Source organism: Phyllobates terribilis, unplaced genomic scaffold (assembly GCF_046119375.1).
Source record: "Phyllobates terribilis strain yellow unplaced genomic scaffold, ASM4611937v1 Scaffold_10__3_contigs__length_209671492, whole genome shotgun sequence".
Taxonomy (NCBI): Eukaryota; Metazoa; Chordata; class Amphibia; order Anura; family Dendrobatidae; genus Phyllobates; species Phyllobates terribilis.
In genome coordinates, this window is record NW_027362770.1 from 58,274,318 (window position 1) to 58,287,976 (window position 13,659).

Consider the following 13,659-nt stretch of genomic DNA (forward strand, 5'->3'; position numbering starts at 1 on the left):
TGCAAACTCAAGTAGCGAGCACTTGCGCTCAACTCATCATTTTGTTTTCTTTACTGTTCAAAAAAGCCCCAACCCCAACACAACCCTAACCCCAAACCTAGCACAACCCTAATCCTAGCATAACGCTAACCCTAGCACAACCCTAACCACAACCCTAGCACATCCCTAACCATAACTACAGCACAACCCTAACCCTGGCACAACCCTAACCCTAGCACAATCACAACCCTACCACAACTCTAACCTTAGCACAACCAGAACCCTAGCACAACCCTTACCCTAGCACAACCCCAGCCCTAACCCTAGCGCAACCATAACCCTAGCACAACCCTATCCCTAGCATAAGGTAAATAAACAAAAAAGCAGCCTCACCATGTCCTATTTATATGACTCAGTCCATCTTACTATGTTCTGGGTCTCAAACCAGTAGCCGTGACTTACGGCTTCACATAAGAAAATTATTTTGGTGAGTCCCAAAAATAATTAAAATCCTCAATTTATTACAAAACAATTTAAAAGATCATACAGGTTGGGAATACATTTCAATGCGTTTCTGGCAAAAAGCCATCTCAGTGAATATGGGCTTTTTGCCAGAAATGCGTTGAGATGTATTCCCAACCTGTATGATCTTTTAAATTGATTTGAAATAAATTGAGGATTTTTAATTATTTTTGGGACTCACCAAAATTATTTTCCTATCCCTAGCATAACCCTAACATTACCACAACCCTAACCCTAGCATAACCCTAACCCTAGCACAACCCTAACCCTAACCCCAGCACAACCCTACCCCTAGAGTTTATTTTTTACGCCATTCCTCATGCAGCATAAGTGATTAGACAACTTTATTCTTTAGGTCGGTGCGATTACAGCGTTACCAGATTCATATCGGATTTTTATGATTGACAGCTGTCACACACTAAAAACGCTTATTTTTTTGCAAAGACTAGTTTTTGCATCACCATATTTTGAGAGCTATAATACTTCCATATTTCGGCCAACAGAGTCATGTGATGGTTTGTTTTTGCTGGACAAGTTGACATTTTTATTGGTACCATTTTCGGGTACATGACATTTTTTGCTAACTTTCTATTCCGATATTTGGGAGTCAGAATAAACAAAAACCAACAATTTCGGAATTGTTTTTTTTTTTTTTCTTATGCCGTTCTGCGTGTGGAAAAATTGATAAGGCAGCTTTATTCTTCGGGTCAGTACGTTTACAGTGGTACCACATTTATATTGTTTTTTATGTTTTGCCGCTTTTACACAATAAAAACTATTTTGTAGGAAAAATACTTTTTTTGTATCGCTTTATTCTGAGGGCTATAACTTTTTTATTTTTAGACTGATGGAGCTGTATGGTGACTTGTTTTTGTTGGACAAGGTGACATTTTCAGCATTACCATGTTTTTTTTACATTCCTCTTTTTGATCGCATTTTAATCCATTTTTTGTTTAGCGGTATGATGATAAAACATCATTTTTAGTTTTTTTTTTTTTGTTTTTTTTTTACCATGCTCACTAAAGGGGTTAACTAGTGGGATAGTTTCATAGGTCAGGTCGTTCCGGACTCGGCAATGCCAAATATGTGTACTTTTATTTTTTATTTTTTTCATAATAATATTTATTTATGAGTACAGTATATTTTTATTTTTTGGGGGTTATTTTTTTCATTTTTTTTTTATATTTTTACAATTTTTTTTTCACTTTCTGATACTTTTTTTCACTCTTACACTTTATCCCACTATGGTACTTTCAGCATCTCTATGCTATACAGTCTTTCAGTGCTGCACAGGTCGAAGTTACTTTGATCGCGCACTGCACATGATCAAAGCAACTTCCTGCTGTCTGGTGTCCCGGATGTCATCATGATGACATCGGGTCACCATGACAATTTCCGGGACCCCGCACAGACATCGCGGGAAGCCAGAGAGGAGGTAAGTAAGCGGCATGCTGTGATCTATTTCTATCCCAGAATTTTGGGGGTTAATATGCCGGGAGCAGTGCGGTACCACTCCTTGCACATAGTACCGGATGTCAGCTGTGACAATCAGCTGACACCTGGCGGCAATCGTGCCAGCACAGCCTCTGAGCGCAATCGACAGGGCATATTAATACTTGTCTGGCTCAATAGGCCCAGGGCACAGATACGTATTAATACTCCCCATGTCAGAAAGGGGTTAATTAAGGAAGTAATGACTTATTTTTTTTTACATAACAATCACATTTTATGGGCAGTTACATTCTTAGAATGTTGAATTATCTTGACAACCACACTCCAAAGAAAGCTATGAGAACTTGGGTAAAAAGCACATTAATAAGAGATTGGGAAACAGCAGTCCTACACCTATACAGTACAGCCAAAGAAAAAGCATTAGAAAGCAGCATGGGGCACCAAAAGACAAAGGGTGCCTCTACCACCACAGCTGATAGAGTCAGCCACACAGCTAGGCATTTGAGATCTGTTCTCCATTTACTTCTGCCACATGTCATCTGAGTACAAAGGCTAACTGAAAGAACTTGTTCTTATGAATTATCTTCCTTAGTCCATGGTGTGGTGTGAGTTAGGGACTGTGGGGCTGAATAGCTAGAGGTGTTATTGGCGGAATTGAAAGTCCAATATGTAAAAGATTAGCGTTTGGCAGTGGAGGGGTTTGACTGTACAGAACACTGACTCAAACTGACTATATCATTCAAATGTTTGGACACACATGTTTCTTGTTAGAATTTGCATATTGTGGATTCCGACTGAAGGCAGCAAAACCATGTCAGATCATATATGGAAACAAGTAGTGAGACATGAAAGTTATTAAATCTGGAAAATTACTAGAACCTTAAAAGTATCCTCAAATGCAGTCATAAAAACCATCAGTCACTATGATGAAATTGGCTCTTATGGGACCACCTAAGAAAAAGAAAACCAAGAATAAATTCTTCAGTATAAGATAAGTTCAACAAAGTTACATCTTCAGAAAATGCAAGTTAACAGCACCTCAGATTAAAGCCTTCAGAAATTATGAACAAACATCATGTAGCAGACACATCTGAACATCAACTGTCTAGAGGAGACTTTGTGAGGCAGGTCTTTATGAATAGCAAAGAAGAAACCATTATTGAAGACCGCAAGCAAGGAAAGACTTGTTTAGACCAAGCAACAAAAGGACTGGATTTTAAAGTGGACTTTAGATCAGTGGAAATCTGCACTGTGGTCGGATGAGTCAAAATTTAGGATATTTGTTAAAAACAGCCATGATACAATAAAAGATGAGCTGTTGGTTTCTACAATTTTGGTGTTCACTGTGTAATCTGGAGGAGGAAGTGTGATGGTGTGGTCTTGCTTTATTATTGACTTTTCATGATTTATTCCAAATTCAAGGAATAATTATTCAACATGGTTACCACAGCATTCTGTAACAACATGCCATCCTATCTAGTTTTCACTTAATGAGACCATCATTTGTGTTACAACATGACAATGACCCAAAACACACCTTCAGGAAATGTAAAGGGTATGTGACTAAGAAGGAGAGGAATGAAGAGTTGCATAAGATTAAATGGCATCCACAATCACCCAACCATCCATCGAAATGAGATAGTTTAGGATGAATTGGACCTCAGAGTGAAGGCAAAGTAGCCAACAAATGCTCTACACATCTGGAAATGCTTTTAAGACTAGTAAAAATTAGAAATGAGTGAACCATTTGAAAGTCAAATTTCATGAATTTTCCCAAGAGTTATAGAGAGAAAATCCCTACAAAGAAAATAGTCTTCAGCAGCATGTGAAATGGCGCCAAACATTGTATTTTGGCAAATTCTCACAAATCGAATCATAAGATGTAGCTGCGAATTTCAGGCAATTAGACTCAAAGTTTATCCTCTGTGGATCTATATGTTCATCTCTTGGAAAGTCATTTCATGTGACTATCTGATAATGCTATAAAACCCTAAAATTCCATGCATCATTTTTTATAGCGTTTGTAATAGTTTCTCCCCCAGCTCCATTAAAACTTTTGATGTGAAAGCTTCAAGGCATTATAAGGAAGACTGCACCTCGATGTGTAAAATTAATTGATTCAATTATCTCTAGAAAAGAATAAAAATATTTGATTTTATCATTTTTTCAATGAGAAAAATGATCCAATATCCATGTCTATGAATGGTGAAAGTATAAAAATTATCTGAAACTTTAGGATCAGTAGATCATTTAAAGGTTAAATTAAGGTGTTTTCAATCAATGGGATGACAATCAGGTGTGAGTCAGCAAACTATTTTATTTAAAGTCAGGGATAGATCAAAGTCTGATCTTCACAATATCATGCCATAAACAAAGTAGGTTTCTGAGGACCTTATTAAAAAGTGAAGGATGCTCAAAAGGCTGGAGAAGGTTAGAAAACTAAATCTAAAGACCTTAAACTCCAATAATGCACAGTCAGAGATTGTGTCCAACTGGAAGATATTCAAGACCTTTATCATACTCTTCAGGAATGGTTGATCAATAAAATTGCTCCAAGAGTAAAGTGTATTATAGTTCGGAATGTTTGATACGTAAGGTAACCATTAAGCAGTTTAAGACCTTTATCTCATTAGGTAATGTTAATGTACACGAGTCCACCATGCAGAGGACACTGAAGAACCAAGGAGTGAATGGTAGAATTGCAAGGAGAAAGCCACTGCTCTCCAAAAAGAACATTGCTGCCCTTTCACACTTTTCTAAAATTCACCTGGACAATTAAGAAGGCTACAGGAACAATGTTTTTGTGGACAGATGAGACCAAAAGCTTTAAATGAGAAATTTTATGATAGGAGAAAGAAAAACTGCATTAAAGCTCATGGCAGTGGTAGTGTCATGGTTTTGGCCTGTTTTACTGTACAGTCCTACTCCTCATTAACGGCACCCATGAAGTTTAAGTACATAATGTGGAAAATCTCCTGAAAAAATGAATCAAGTGAAACAGTTTTTTTGTATAGAGCCCTTGTGTTAAACACAAAAGAGCAAATGATAAATGACAATTTAAGTCAGAAAACAATGGGACGGAACATAGAAAAACATAAAGCTTGCTGTTACACTGGTATTGGCACCCTTTACATTAATTTAGTATGGAAACACATTTTGACTCGTCTGTAGTGTTGAGCGATACCTTCCGATATCGGGAAATATCGGATCGGATTGGATCGGACCGATACCGAAAAAGTATCGGATATCGCCGATTCCGATACCGGAAACCAATGAAAGTCAATGGGACAGAAATATCGGAATGAAAATAAACCCTTTCTTTCCTTATAGGTTAATTCTACATGAAGGAAAACAACTAAGAATAATGTAGAATGTATTGGGGGAGGTGGGGGAGACAATAAAGGCATAGAGGTTTAGGCCAATCAAATGGAATAGCAGGAATTAATATTTTTTTTAAGACGTTCTGAGTTACGGAAATATTGACTATGTTAAGTATTTTTATATTTTGTCAGATATTTATGTTTCACTACTTCCATGCTCTTCACCTTCTTTTTTACTTCTCCCACACTTTCTCCTTCATCATCATCAGCATCTTTTTCATCCACTTCTTCTTCACCTTCATCTTCTTCTTCTTCACTTTCTTCGTATTATTCTTTTTTTTTTTATTATTCTTCATATTCTACTTCTTCATCTTCTTCATATTCTTCTTCTTCATCATATTCTTATTTGTGGCAGGCATTCCTGTAGTTGTTATCTATAAAAGGTTGGACATTACCCCTTTCGTTCTGCCCGTCACAAAAGATTTACAACAGGATTTGTCCGCGTTCAGTTTGGCCTGCAGCAGCAGGTCTTTTCCAGGGGCACCACGAGGAGGAACGGACTCACCCCCATACACTGCTTAGTCATCTTCTGCTTATAATTTAGATATTATCTTTTGCTCTGATTTTTAGTCTTATGCTTAATGTTCTTCCGGTTTTTGTTCAGCAGCTTCTTGTATTTCTGCTTCTTGGTTTTCTGTCTCTTGTTCTTCTGTATCTTGGTGCTTGTCTTCTCTTCTTTGTCCTCTTGGTCAACTTCTTCAGGGTCATCTTCTTGGTCTTCTTCGGGGTGGTCTTCAGGGTCGTCGTCTTCGGGGGTCCTCGTCTTCGGGGTCCTCGTCTTCTTCGGGGTGGTCTTCAGGGTCCTCGTCTTCTTCGGGGTGGTCTTCAGGGTCCTCGTCTTCATGGTCGTCATCTTCGGGGTCCTCATCTTCTTCGGGTTGGTCTTCAGAGTCGTCGTCTTCAGGGTCCTCGTCAGGGAGATCCAGAGTGATTACCAAAAACCATTTCAAAAAGCTTGAACTTGGAAATGTAGCAGAAGGTACAAGAAGGCTGAGGAACTACCGAGGACCAGCTGACGGTACTGGAACCCGGATGGGTAGCAGAAGGCAGAAGAGCCAATGGAACTACCGAGGACCAGCTGATGGTACTGGAACTCGGTTACTAAGCAGGAGGTACCTGTGCCAGAAAGCACTACCATGGAAAAGCAGACGTTGGTGGAACTTGGATACCGAGAAGGAGGCACCTAATCCAAAGGCACTGCCGAGAACCAGCTGACTGTACTAGAACCCGGATGGGTAGCAGAAGGTACAAGAGCCAATGGAACTACCGAGGACCAGCTGATGATACTGGAACTCGGTTACTTAGCAGGAGGTACCTGTGCCAGAAAGCACTACCAAGGACCAGCAGACGTTGGTGGAACTTGGATACCGAGAAGGAGGCACCTAATCCAAAGGCACTGCCAAGAACCAGATGATGGTACTGGAACCCGGATGGGTAGCAGAAGGTACCGATGTTAAAAAAAGTTTCAAGGCCGCGAGCCGGCCGCAGTTACCAAAACCCACAGTCCTACAGGGGGTGCTTGTGCTATTGGCACTATGGAACCAGCATTCATTGCCAGATCCCGCAGCCCACATAGGAGTCACCTAAACTGCAGGCACCATAGAGTCGGCTAACCCGACCGCAACACGACAGGACAACGCATTGGAGGCAAAGTGACGTTGACACTACCCGGAAACAGCTGGCGTGCTGTAACCAGGCTGGGCAGGAGGGAGTACCCGTGCCAAAGACACTGCCGAGAACCAGGTGACGGTACTGGAACCCGGATGGGTAGTAGAAGGTACAAGAGCAAATGGAACTACCGAGGACCAGCTGACGGTACTGGAACCCGGATGGGTAGCAGAAGGTACCCTTGAAAAAAAAAGTTTCAAGGCCGTGAGCCGGCCGCAGTTACCAAAACCCACAGTCATACAGGGGGTGCTTGTCCTATTGGCACTATGGAGCCAGCCTTCATTGCCAGATCCCGCAGCCCACATAGGAGTCACCTAAACTGCAGGCACCATAGAGTCGGCTAACCCGACCGCAACACGACAGGACAACGCATTGGAGGCAAAGTGACGATGACACTGCCCGGAAACAGCTGGCGTGCTGGAACCAGGCTGGGCAGGAGGGAGTACCCGTGCCAAAGACACTGCCGAGAACCAGCTGACGGTACTGGAACCCGGATGGGTAGTAGAAGGTACAAGAGCAAATGGAACTACCGAGGACCAGCTGATGGTACTGGAACCCGGATGGGTAGCAGAAGGTACAAGAGCCAATGGAACTGCCGAAGACCAGCTGACGGTACTGGAACTCGGTTACTAAGCAGGAGGAACCTGTGGCAGAAAGCACTACCAAGGACCAGCAGACGTTGGTGGAACTTGGATACCGAGAAAGAGGCACCTAATCCAAAGGCACTGCCGAGAACCAGATGACGGTACTGGAACCTGGATGGGTAGCAGAAGGTACCCATGTAAAAAAAAGTTTCAAGGCCGCGAGCCGGCTGCAGTTTCCAAAACCCACAGTCCTACAGGGGGTGCTTGTCCTATTGGCACTATGGAGCCAGCCTACATTGCCAGATCCCGCAGCCCACATAGGAGTCACCTTAACTGCAGGCACCATAGAGTCGGCTAACCCGACCGCAACACGACAGGACAACGCATTGGAGGCAAAGTGACGTTGACACTGCCCGGAAACAGCTGGCGTGCTGGAACCAGGCTGGGCAGGAGGGAGTACCCGTGCCAAAGACACTGCCGAGAACCAGCTGATGTTACTGGAACCCGGATGGGTAGTAGAAGGTACAAGAGCAAATGGAACTACCGAGGACCAGCTGACGGTACTGGAACCCGGATGGGTAGCAGAATGTACAAGAGCCAATGGAACTGCCGAAGACCAGCTGACGGTACTGGAACTCGGTTACTAAGCAGGAGGTACCTGTGCCAGAAAGCACTACCATGGACCAGCAGACGTTGGTGGAACTTGGATACCGAGAAGGAGGCACCTAATCCAAAGGCACTGCCGAGAACCAGCTGACGGTACAGGAACCCGGATGGGTAGTAGAAGGTATAAGAGCAAATGGAACTACCGAGAAAAAGCTGACGGTACTGGAACCCGGATGGGTAGCAGAAGGTACCCATGTAAATAAAAGTTTCAAGGTCGTGAGCCGGATGCAGTTACCAAAACCCACAGTCCTACAGGGGGTGCTTGTCCTATTGGCACTATGGAACCAGCCTTCATTGCCAGATCCCGCAGCCCACATAGGAGTCACCTAAACTGTAGGCTCCATAGAGTCGGCTAACCCGACCGCAACACGACAGGACAACGCATTGGAGGCAAAGTGACCTTGACACTACCCGGAAACAGCTGGCGTGCTGGAACCAGGCTGGGCAGGAGGGAGTACCCGTGCCAAAGACACTGCCGAGAACCAGCTGACGGTACTGGAACCCGGATGGGTAGCAGAAGGTACAAGAGCCAATGGAACTGCCGAAGACCAGCTGACGGTACTGGAACTCGGTTACTAAGCAGGAGGAACCTGTGGCAGAAAGCACTACCAAGGACCAGCAGACGTTGGTGGAACTTGGATACCGAGAAAGAGGCACCTAATCCAAAGGCACTGCCGAGAACCAGATGACGGTACTGGAACCCGGATGGGTAGCAGAAGGTACCCATGTAAAAAAAAGTTTCAAGGCCGCGAGCCGGCTGCAGTTTCCAAAACCCACAGTCCTACAGGGGGTGCTTGTCCTATTGGCACTATGGAGCCAGCCTACATTGCCAGATCCCGCAGCCCACATAGGAGTCACCTTAACTGCAGGCACCATAGAGTCGGCTAACCCGACCGCAACACGACAGGACAACGCATTGGAGGCAAAGTGACGTTGACACTGCCCGGAAACAGCTGGCGTGCTGGAACCAGGCTGGGCAGGAGGGAGTACCCGTGCCAAAGACACTGCCGAGAACCAGCTGACGTTACTGGAACCCGGATGGGTAGTAGAAGGTACAAGAGCAAATGGAACTACCGAGGACCAGCTGACGGTGCTGGAACCCGGATGGGTAGCAGAATGTACAAGAGCCAATGGAACTGCCGAAGACCAGCTGACGGTACTGGAACTCGGTTACTAAGCAGGAGGTACCTGTGCCAGAAAGCACTACCATGGACCAGCAGACGTTGGTGGAACTTGGATACCGAGAAGGAGGCACCTAATCCAAAGGCACTGCCGAGAACCAGCTGACGGTACAGGAACCCGGATGGGTAGTAGAAGGTATAAGAGCAAATGGAACTACCGAGAAAAAGCTGACGGTACTGGAACCCGGATGGGTAGCAGAAGGTACCCATGTAAATAAAAGTTTCAAGGTCGCGAGCCGGATGCAGTTACCAAAACCCACAGTCCTACAGGGGGTGCTTGTCCTATTGGCACTATGGAACCAGCCTTCATTGCCAGATCCCGCAGCCCACATAGGAGTCACCTAAACTGTAGGCTCCATAGAGTCGGCTAACCCGACCGCAACACGACAGGACAACGCATTGGAGGCAAAGTGACCTTGACACTACCCGGAAACAGCTGGCGTGCTGGAACCAGGCTGGGCAGGAGGGAGTACCCGTGCCAAAGACACTGCCGAGAACCAGCTGACGGTACTGGAACCCGGATGGGTAGTAGAAGGTACAAGAGGAAATGGAACTACCGAGGACCAGCTGACGGTACTGGAACCCGGATGGGTAGCAGAAGGTACCCATGTAAAAAAAAGTTTCAAGGCCGCGAGCCGGCCGCAGTTACCAAAACCCACAGTCCTACAGGGGGTGCTTGTCCTATTGGCACTATGGAACCAGCCTTCATTGCCAGATCCCGCAGCCCACATAGGAGTCACCTAAACTGCAGGCACCATAGAGTCGGCTAACCCGACCGCAACACGACAGGACAACGCATTGGAGGCAAAGTGACGTTGACACTACCCGGAAACAGCTGGCGTGCTGGAACCAGGCTCGGTAGGAGGGAGTACCCGTGCCAAAGACACTGCCGAGAACCAGCTGACGGTACTGGAACCCGGATGGGTAGCAGAAGGTACAAGAGCCATTGGAACTGCCGAAGACCAGCTGACGGTACTGGAACTCGGTTACTAAGCAGGAGGTACCTGTGCCAGAAAGCACTACCAAGGACCAGCAGACGTGGGTGGAACATGGATATCGGGAAGGAGGCACCTAATCCAAAGGCACTGCTGAGAACCAGCTGACGGTACTGGAACTCGGATGGGTAGTAGAAGGTATAAGAGCAAATGGAACTACCGAGAACCAGCTGACAGTACTGGAACCAGGATGGGTAGCAGAAGGTACCCATGTAAAAAAAAAGTTTCAAGGCCGCGAGCCAGCCGCAGTTACCAAAACCCACAGTCCTACAGGGGGTGCTTGTCCTATTGGCACTATGGAACCAGCCTTCATTGCCAGATCCCGCAGCCTACGTAGGAGTCACCTAAACTGCAGGCACAATTGAGTTGGCTAGCCTGACCGCAACACGACAGGACAACGCATTGGAGGCAAAGTGACGTTGACACTACCCGGAAACAGCTGGCGTGCTGGAATCAGGCTGGGCAGGAGGGAGTACCCGTGCCAAAGGCACTGCTAGGAAACAGTTGGCGGTGCTGGAATGCAGGGTAAATACTAAAAACAGAGTGGAGCCAGAGGCGTAATTGGAGCAACTTTAAAATCTGTAGTAGTGTGAATGTGGACAGAGCAGGAGAATTTGCAGAACACACAGCTGGGGAACAGCTGATGTTACTGAACCCCAATAACACTGGAGCAAGCGTTGACTGTGCAGACGGCACTTCTGAGCAGCAACTAGCGGTATTGGAGCCCAGGGTAAATACTAAAAACAGAGGAACCAGAGGTGTAAATGGAGCAAGTTTTAAATCAGTAGTACAGTGGATGTGGACAAAGCAGGAGAATTTGCCGGACACACAGCTGGGGAACAGCTGACGTTACTGAACCCCAATAACACTGGAGTAAGCGTTGACTGTGCAGGCGGCACTTCTGAGCAGCAAGTAGCGGTATTGGAGCCCATGTTAAATACTAAAAACAGAGGAACCAGAGGTGTAAATGGAGCAAGTTTTAAATCAGTAGTACAGTGGATGTGGACAAAGCAGGAGAATTTGCCGGACACACAGCTGGGGAACAGCTGATGTTACTGAACCCCAATAACACTGGAGCAAGCGTTGACTGTGCAGACGGCACTTCTGAGCAGCAACTAGCGGTATTGGAGCCCAGGGTAAATACTAAAACAGAGGAACCAGAGGTGTAACTGGAGCAAGTTTTAAATCAGAAGTACAGTGGATGTGGACAAAGCAGGAGAATTTGCCGGACACACAGCTGGGGAACAGCTGACGTTACTGAACCCCAATAACACTGGAGCAAGCGTTGACTGTGCAAACGGCACTTCTGAGCAGCAACTAGCGGTATTGGAGCCCAGGGTAAATACTAAAACAGAGGAACCAGAGGTGTAACTGGAGCAAGTTTTAAATCAGAAGTACAGTGGATGTGGACAAAGCAGGAGAATTTGCTGGACACACTGCTGGGGAACAGCTGACGTTACTGAACCCCAATAACACTGGAGCAAGCGTTGACTGTGCAGACTGCACTTCTGAGCAGCAACTAGCGGTATTGGAGCCCAGGGTAAATACTAAAAACAGAGGAACCAGAGGTGTAATTGGAGCAAGTTTTAAATCAGTAGTACAGTGGATGTGGACAAAGCAGGAGAATTTGCCGGACACACAGCTGGGGAACAGCTGACGTTACTGTACCCCAATAACACTGGAGCAAGCGTTGAATGTGCAGACGGAACTTCTGAGCAGCAACTAGCGGTATTGGAGCCCGGGGTAAATACTAAAAACAGAGGAACCAGAGGTGTAATTGGATCAAGTTTTAAATCAGTAGTACAGTGGATGTGGACAAAGCAGGAGAATTTGCCGGACACACAGCTGGGGAACAGCTGACGTTACTGAACCCCAATAACACTGGAGCAAGCGTTGACTGTGCAGATGGCACTTCTGAGCAGCAACTAGCGGTATTGGAGCCCAGGGTAAATACTAAAAACAGAGGAACCAGAGGTGTAATTGGAGCAAGTTTTAAATCCGTAGTAGAGTGGATGTGGACAAAGCAGGAGAATTTGCCGGACACAAAGCTGGGGAACAGCTGACGTTACTGAACCCCAATAACACTGGAGCAAGCCTTGACTGTGCAAACGGCACTTCTGAGCAGCAACTAGCGGTATTGGAGCCCAGGGTAAATACTAAAAACAGAGGAGCCAGAGGTGTATTTGGAGGAGTTTTTAAATCCGTAGTAGAGTGGATGTGGACAAAGCAGGAGAATTTGCTGGACACACAGCTGGGGAACAGCTGACGTTACTGAACCCCAATAACACTGGAGCAAGCGTTGACTGTGCAGACGGCACATCTGAGCAGCAACTAGCGCTATTGGAGCCCATGGTAAATACTAAAAACAGAGGAACCAGAGGTGTATTTGGAGAAAGTTTTAAATCAGTAGTACAGTGGATGTGGACAAAGCAGGAGAATTTGATGGACATACAGCTGGGGAACAGCTGATTTTACTGAACCCTAATAACACGGCATCAAGTGTTGACTGTGCAGACAGCACTTCCGAGCGCCAACTGGCGGTGTTGGAGCTCAGGGATAATACTGAAAACAGAGGAGCCAGAGGTGTAATAAGAGCAACTTTTAAATCTGTAGTAGTGATAATGTGGACAGAGCAGGAGAAATTGCTGTCCGCACAGCAGGGGAACAGCTGACGTTACTGAACCCCAAAAACACGGCAGCGAGTGTTGACTGTGCAGACGGCACTTCCGAGCGCCAACTGGCGGTGTTGGAGCTCAGGGATAATACTGAAAACAGAGGAGCCAAAGGTGTAATTGGAGCAACTTTAAAATCTGTAGTAGTGAGAATGTGGACAGAGCAGGAGAAATTGCCGTCCGCACAGCAGGGGAACAGCTGACGTTACTGAACCCCAATAACACGGCAGCAAGTGTTGACTGTGCAGACGGCACTTCCGAGCGCCAACTGGCGGTGTTGGAGCTCAGGGATAATACTGAAAACAGAGGAGCCAGAGGTGTAATTGGAGCAACTTTAAAATCTGTAGTAGTGAGAATGTGGACTGAGCAGGAGAAATTGCCGTCCGCACAACAGGGGAACAGCTGACGTTACTGAACCCCAATAACACGGCAGCAAGTGTTGACTGTGCAGATGGCACTTCCGAGCGCCAACTGGCGGTGTTGGAACTCAGGGATAATACTGAAAACAGAGGAGCCAGAGGTGTAATTGGAGCAACTGTAAAATCTGTAGTAGTGAGAAA